The sequence below is a fragment of the Acanthaster planci genome, linkage group LG09 (assembly GCF_054643075.1).
Source record: "Acanthaster planci isolate LZ-2023a linkage group LG09, COTS_SCS, whole genome shotgun sequence".
Taxonomy (NCBI): Eukaryota; Metazoa; Echinodermata; class Asteroidea; order Valvatida; family Acanthasteridae; genus Acanthaster; species Acanthaster planci.
Genome location: NC_141785.1, coordinates 678,817 through 685,936, shown reverse-complemented (window position 1 = coordinate 685,936; position 7,120 = coordinate 678,817). Strand labels below are relative to the sequence as shown.

The following is a 7,120-nucleotide window of genomic DNA, read 5'->3' as shown; positions in this document are numbered from 1 at the left end:
GCCAACTCTCTCAGAGCGTATACCTTGTACATAAACTAATACGATTAGACGCCATAGCTATGGTTGCACCACACTCACAATTCTTTAGCTTGACGTACGCGTGCATTTGGTAAGTTACGACACCCTATTGGTCGAAGAGGCATGTAACGCGCGCGTACCACCTGTCCACGAGCATTGCGCCACCGCAGTAATGGCATTTAATTCTGGTTAGGAATTACACTACGGGCCTGTTTGTTTCCCACGTGTCTGGATCCCGAATCAGTGATCCTTACGCTGGTTCGTACCATCCATTAGGCGAGTTTTGGTGTCTGTAAACCAATGACGGATCATGTCGAATGAGCCCCAAAATGCATTTGTGTTTTGAACCCCCTCCCCTCCAAAAGCTGGATAGCTTACGCTACTGATCGTCATCTAGGTCCGTGTTGAACAAACACGGCCCAAAGGTTTGATAATACCTGTGATCTTCTAACACCCGGTTCAGGCAAGTGTTCCAGACGCACACCGAACCAAATAGGAGCGACTCAGTTCGACCCAATTAAATATTGGTTTCAGACAGGCGAATTTAAAACACGTCGGAACTCAACAACACTCAAAGTGACAGCAATACTCACAAACGTAAGCACAAAAGGCCTCAATAGCATTACATCACATTATTTCATAATTTCTTACACTTCTCTGTCACTTCATATTTGTTTGTTTTCCAAAATGTGCTTTTTATTTACTCCGTGGAGGAATGATCATGTATTGATAGCTAACGCATGAGACGGGTATAAAGTTGGCGCGTCATGGATTTGGGAATTACTCATAAGGCAAACAACTTGTTTATACATTTAAATACCATTGTGTTGATTTCGGCTCACATTAGAGCTATGTCCGAAACGAAATCATCCCTGAGTCGTTCTGAATGACTTCAAGGGTCGACTTTTCATCCCCTGGCACGTCTAGTCGCTCCTAATTACGTCGAACCGTATTCAAATCTTATCTTTCGTTTTGGATCGGCGCGAATCTGAAACGCTGTCTCAAACGGGAATTAGAGAAATTTCAAGTTGACGCGCGTGCTCGCAAATATGAAAACACGCCCTCCCTTTCCCCCGTATTTTTTACCCACACTGAACCATAAACAATAAACCAAAGAATATATAACTTAACAGTATTGTTACGAGAACCACTTACTTTGATTTGAGTAAAAAATCTTATTTGTCCACTTGGAAATGTATTTACTACATGCAGCTTTTGTATGTAAGGGAACTGTAAGACCAAAAGATATATGTTGGCCAGGAAGTGTAAACTAAGATGAATGAATAATTATGTTGAACGAGACCACCCATTATCACTGAGCTGGACACCATACGGCTATGGGCATTCTAATGTATACGCCCCACCTACAGTTAAGAATCCAATAGTTATACCAATAGTAGTCTTAGTTATTTTTTCATGAGGATAAATTATGTGAACCTGGTAGAACAATTTGTATGATCTGAAACATCAAAGCAAGAACCCTGACTAGATTGGCATCTTCGTGGGCATGCGTGCCGCAGAGGTGGTAACAAGTCGTTGTTTGCAAGTCTAATGAGTTGAAGTCACAAGTTGTTAGATCACTTCTTGTGTTAGTACGGCCTCTTTAAATTTCGCCCGCGAAAACCCGCAGGGCAGATGCAGCATGCGCATGGCGCCGGAAAACTGACCAAAATCTCGACCCAGATCTGCCCTGTTTGGGCCCGAGTGCCAAAAGAAACTATCGCGGTCAGGTGTCGTAGCTGACTGGTGAGCTTACAGTTGTATGTTATATTTTCTGTTCTAAATAGAGTGGTGTTTTTGTAGTTATACACGATGAAAGTTTTAACCTTGCCACCGTCATGGAATCTGCCACGTTACACACGACTGTGGGGACGCCATATTTAGACCACGCGGCATATGCGATCCATTTTATTAGTACAGTGTCTAATCAAAATATTTGCGCACGGCGTGGTGGAAACCGACATGGCGCGGGAAGATGCAGATTCACGCGTGCGTGACGTGTAAGAGAATACGTGAGCATGAGCGTGCAACTCTTGAAATTCGCCCTCGATTCACTGTGCGTTTATGTATTCATCATAAATAGCCAGTTCGCGTCATTTTCGTATTCTACACCACTGATCTCTGTAATAAACTCTGGATAGCGCATTGGCCGTTCTTGTTGACGTCAACGGCCGCCATATCGCTACTCCCAAACATGCAGCTGGCCGGCAATGTAAACATGGCACGTGCCATCGTAAGCAAAGATCGTATAGCGCCGCGTAGCGGCGCAAGATGGGGAATTTCACCATGAATACGCGCAAAACGTTGTTATCACATGGGCGCCATTCAGACTGGACTACGCCTGCGCAGTGCATGTTAATGCGCAGGCGCAGGCGCCGCGACAGGCTCGCACACACATTAACGTTCACACTCGAATGGCGCCCTTCGTGACCTTTATGGCAGAATGTCCCATCTTGCGCCGCTACGCGGCGCTATATAATCTTTGATCGTAAGTGACACAGTAAAAAGAATGACGTTTCGGTTAGGCCATGGTCATGATGGTTGGGCCAAGCCATAGAATAGGCCTACCGTCATCGACAGTGGGCCCTAGCTAGGCCTACACGCCGATGTGAGACCTGTTCGGACACGGGAGTTGGGACAGTGGGAGTAGAAAATCGCCAGTTTTCAGGAACAAAAAAGGTAGCTGTCAATAAAGCCTTTTCAATAGGCTCTGGGTAGGCCTTGTGTTACACCCGTGTATGACCGAAAGGGCATACATGTGCAGGTGTTACATTAAAATATGATGTGATACGCAGTCCTGTAAAAATAATGGAAATACACCAGTCAGGAACACAGGAAAGCTTGTGACTTTAATGAAGATGGTGTTGCCTTGAACATTGCATGAGAAACAATAAAGAAATGATTGAGTAGTACAAATTCTGGCAAAACACATAACGCAATGATAAATTCCTTAAAACTCTGATTGCTTAGAAAACACTTGCGATATCGATATCTATCCATGAGCTAACCTATCAACCTAACACAATATCGATACTAGCTAGCCTTAGTAATTATCAATATGCTGTTCTCTGGCATACTTGCCCATACATAAGTCTATATCACCATCACACAGCCCAACTGCACTTTCCCACAGGTGGCTGAGATAAACAATCCGGGATTATATCTGGCTGAATGAACACGAGTCATGCACTGGACTCAGCATGGTCTTGGCTGACCCATGTACATGTCTCAAGGTTCCTTTGTTCTAAGTAAAGGTAGTATGGCAAAATCACGAGACACATGTAACTTACAAAACTTCTAACTCTAAAACACAAAATGATTGTTCAGAAATCAGTCTTAACTAAAATCACTATTTATACATAACTAATTCTGGCATCCAAGAAATCTTGCAACAATCCTTGATCTAAATTACGTAAACTTCACAAATCAGCTGTCTTGACATGAACCATAATTCATCATATTAAAGTCATACTATCACAGCTGTCTAGAACCTCATCTTTCAAAAACTTGGCAAAAATGCAGTAAGGTTCCAAAGAATACTTTAGTCAAGGAGGGAACCTTGTTATTCCTACAGAAAGCTTCACACTCTCAAGGAATTGATTATCTCAATGTCTCAAGACTAAACAACTGATTTCTTCATGTCGCTTGTAAGTAAAATAAAGTACCAAAATAACAAAATACAATTCCAATGATATCTATGACAAGGTATAATACAGAAATGAAAGGTAAAATGATAAATCAACATACCTGTAAAAATAATGGAAATACACCAGTCAGGAATACAGGAAAGCTTGTGACTTTAATGAAGATGGTGTTGCCTTGAACATTGCATGAGAAACAATGAAGGCAACTTCCTGTCCCTGCTGATGTGGCACTTTTGGTCAAGTCCATTATGTTACAGGGGAGAACAATTCTGGGTCGATGCATTATATGAAGGGGGAAAAAGTTAACCAACAATTAAAAAAAAGGGGGGGGGCAATTTCCATGACCTCTACACTTGGGCACATTTGGTAATTAGTCAAAGAAATAATCTTGAAATTCGACCTCGTACTGGCCTGATGTTCATGCATATTTTGCACACAACCACTGTAGATGAGGCAGGGCAGGTTACGATACATTTTCCTTGCAGAACTATCATGTTGAAGTTCAAAGGCAAGACAACTTTTTCCCATATTCAAAATTTCCTTGGGGCACTTTTCTCATCTGAAAGTGTGCATCATAAAACAAGGAGAGATAGGCCTAAGTACTCTAATCAATTCACAGAATCATGCTTTGATTAAGACTGGCTAGATTGCTCCTCTTAAACTTCAGGGGGGTGCCCTTTACAGTTACTTTTTAAGCATTTTCATCATCTACAAAATTTCAGCTGTTTTTGTAACTGGGCCTGGAAGCCTATACAGGTGGTCAATGTAGCTTATAATATTTCCATTTACTAAAGAACATTTCACTTGAAGTTCTGTACATGTATTGTTTCTTCATGGTCTGACATATAAGCTGCTGTTCTCTGAATATATCTAAATTTAAGAACAATTTTATACTTATATTTTCGTGCATCTTTTATGCAAGATCTGATGTGTAGCATTTGGACAGGCTATTGTTTTGGAAAAATTGAATTCTACTGCAACCTAGTATACTATGTGAATTCCCTGTGTACTGACCATGCAAGTGACCACTTCTTAAATATAATTTTTCTGTTTGTTTTGAGCAGAAGCATCCCCTCTCATCAGTTGAAAAGAGCTGTGTTGGTCAGGAGTGCTCATTTTGTTGGCGAGGATGTTACTACACTGTGTACACTTCACAGGCATTTGTGAACCGGCCAAGTTCAGTTACTGCTAAAGAAGCCTGCGTTTCTAGGAAAATTGCCCCCTCTCTTGGTCCAGCTTGGGGCTCATTGCCCTTATGGTCCATTTTGGAAAGTTGAATTGGTTTTAGCATATCATAGTGTATATACATGTAGTTGTCAATTTATTAATTCATGACCTGAGTAGCATGCATTTGTTGGATTAATTGCAATACATGTATTTGGACATAATTTTCCCATTACACTGTTGTGTTGGCTCACTCTTACTGTCAGATGAAAAGTACCCCAGGTTGACTTAGTGAGCTCTTGGTCATTCAGTGTATGGTTTTCCTTGAGCATTGCTAAGAGTGGTTGGATTCCACAGGTACTTCATGAAGTTGTGAGACACACATTCAGGATCCTTAGTTATTCGGCAGCATCACTTTTGACTTATTTCACAGAAATTTTCAACCAAGGATTACCTATTTACAAATTCCAAGTGAGGGTACTACCACTTTGCTATTACCTGGAAAAAAAATCTCAAAATATAATAGTGCATCTTCACCTGGAAAGTTTGGGACAATTTTAACCCTTTTATACCAGGTATACATACGTCATACAAGGCCTAGCATTTAACAGAATAGGCATGATATTATTGTTCTCATAACTTACTCCACAGCTTTTTAAGAAGAGTTGCCAGATCCATTATTTGGGTGAATGACATTTCAGGTATTTGGTGTCCTGTTCATAAATATGCATTAACATTTCTTCAGTTGAGCATGCAATATTTCTTTGTTTTATTTCATAATCAGAAATACTTTCCAGTCTACAAAGCTGCAAGTAAACAGATTAGTTCATGAAATGATAGCTTTTCTTATTATACCACGTACCAGATTTCCACTACAATATGCACAATAATTTGTAATCACCAGGTACATATCCATGGTAGTGAAATGGAATAGGGGGGTCAAAATCGTTAACAAGGTTCAAATTATCATAATTTGGAGATTTTAGACAAAGATCTAATTTTTTGGTTTGTTCAGTTCTGATTGAAAGTCCACATCTGCCATCTTGGCTTATATTCCAGCATACTCCTCACAAGCCCTGTCATTAAAAAAAATGTTGGCACTGTGTAAACATATATGCACTATTCACACTGTCTATGTGAATACATGTAGTCAAATGGGCTTAGATGATCCTGTGTGCATTTCATCAGTTTTCAAAATTCAGTGTTTACAGGTCACAATTGTTGTGGTCTTATGTCCCGGGCACATCAGAAAATACTCTCCAGAAATATTCACACGTACATACTGGTTTATGGAAATAGCCCCACTGGAAGTTGTAGGTGGTCATGCCAGCTGTGTGTATTAGTAAATCCGGTGAGCATGTATTGCAATTATTGTGGCCTTTTGTACATGATATATAAAAAATTATACTGTCTGTGTTCCATAAATATTAGGCCTATATATTATATTTTATATTATATTCTTGTTAATATTCTGATCACGATGCTACGCAGCCCCTCCAAATTTCTTTGATTACGGGGACAACCATTCACATGAAAATAATTGTACGAGATTCAGGTTGGCGTAGTGGTTCTTTCCTCGTCTTCCACCTCTGCGGCCCGGGTTCAAATCCCGGCCCGGATTGGGTTTTCAGTCCTTACCTGATTCCGTAGATTTTACCCAGAATATTCCTTTGGGTTTTTCCTCCCACCGCTAAAACTGTAACTGCTTCTCACTGTCTCCTTTCTACAGGTTTCTTCAGGCTTTGCGAGCTACAGTGTGCCTAGGGCGCTTTTGAGGAATCCTTGGTGTCATTAATAGAAATATATAACAATAATAATAATAGTAATAAAATAAATTTAATTTCAATAATGATATTTGTTATGCGAGAGTCGCAACCAACAGTGGAATGTAACGATGAGATAAAAAAAAATAGAGACCGACTAGGGTCATTGAGTGTAACTGTATTGCGCGTCCGCATTATTAAATTGACTACCGGGACTGTTCCGATACAGGTAACCACACTTAGGAGGTCGTACCAACAAAACCATATATCTCTGAATGACTTCAAACTTCAAATTTGTTATTGTAAGGAGTGTCTTAACATGCATGTCATGTTTCAACAAAATTATAATGTGGCATAGCCGAGTTCTTAAGAGGGCGGAATCCGTCCCACTGACTACGAGATTGAGCCAAAACAACCCGGCTCTTTCAGGATTAATTAAATGATAATGTCGTTTATACGAGATAGCTACGTTGTTTAAACCAGATGATAAGTCGTTAAAACGAACTAAGCCTACAAACACCTTCCAGGAGA

At 40.4% G+C, this 7,120-nt stretch overlaps 1 long non-coding RNA gene across 1 annotated transcript; it reads left to right on the top strand.

Annotated features, from left to right (window-relative positions):
* Window positions 1-2,440: 2,440 nt before the first annotated feature.
* LOC147797990 (uncharacterized) lies at window positions 2,441-6,675 on the top strand. The gene is made up of 2 exons (XR_015426523.1): window positions 2,441-2,697; window positions 3,152-6,675. It is a non-coding gene; the product is annotated as an uncharacterized LOC147797990 (long non-coding RNA).
* The last annotated feature ends 445 nt before the right edge of the window (window positions 6,676-7,120 follow it).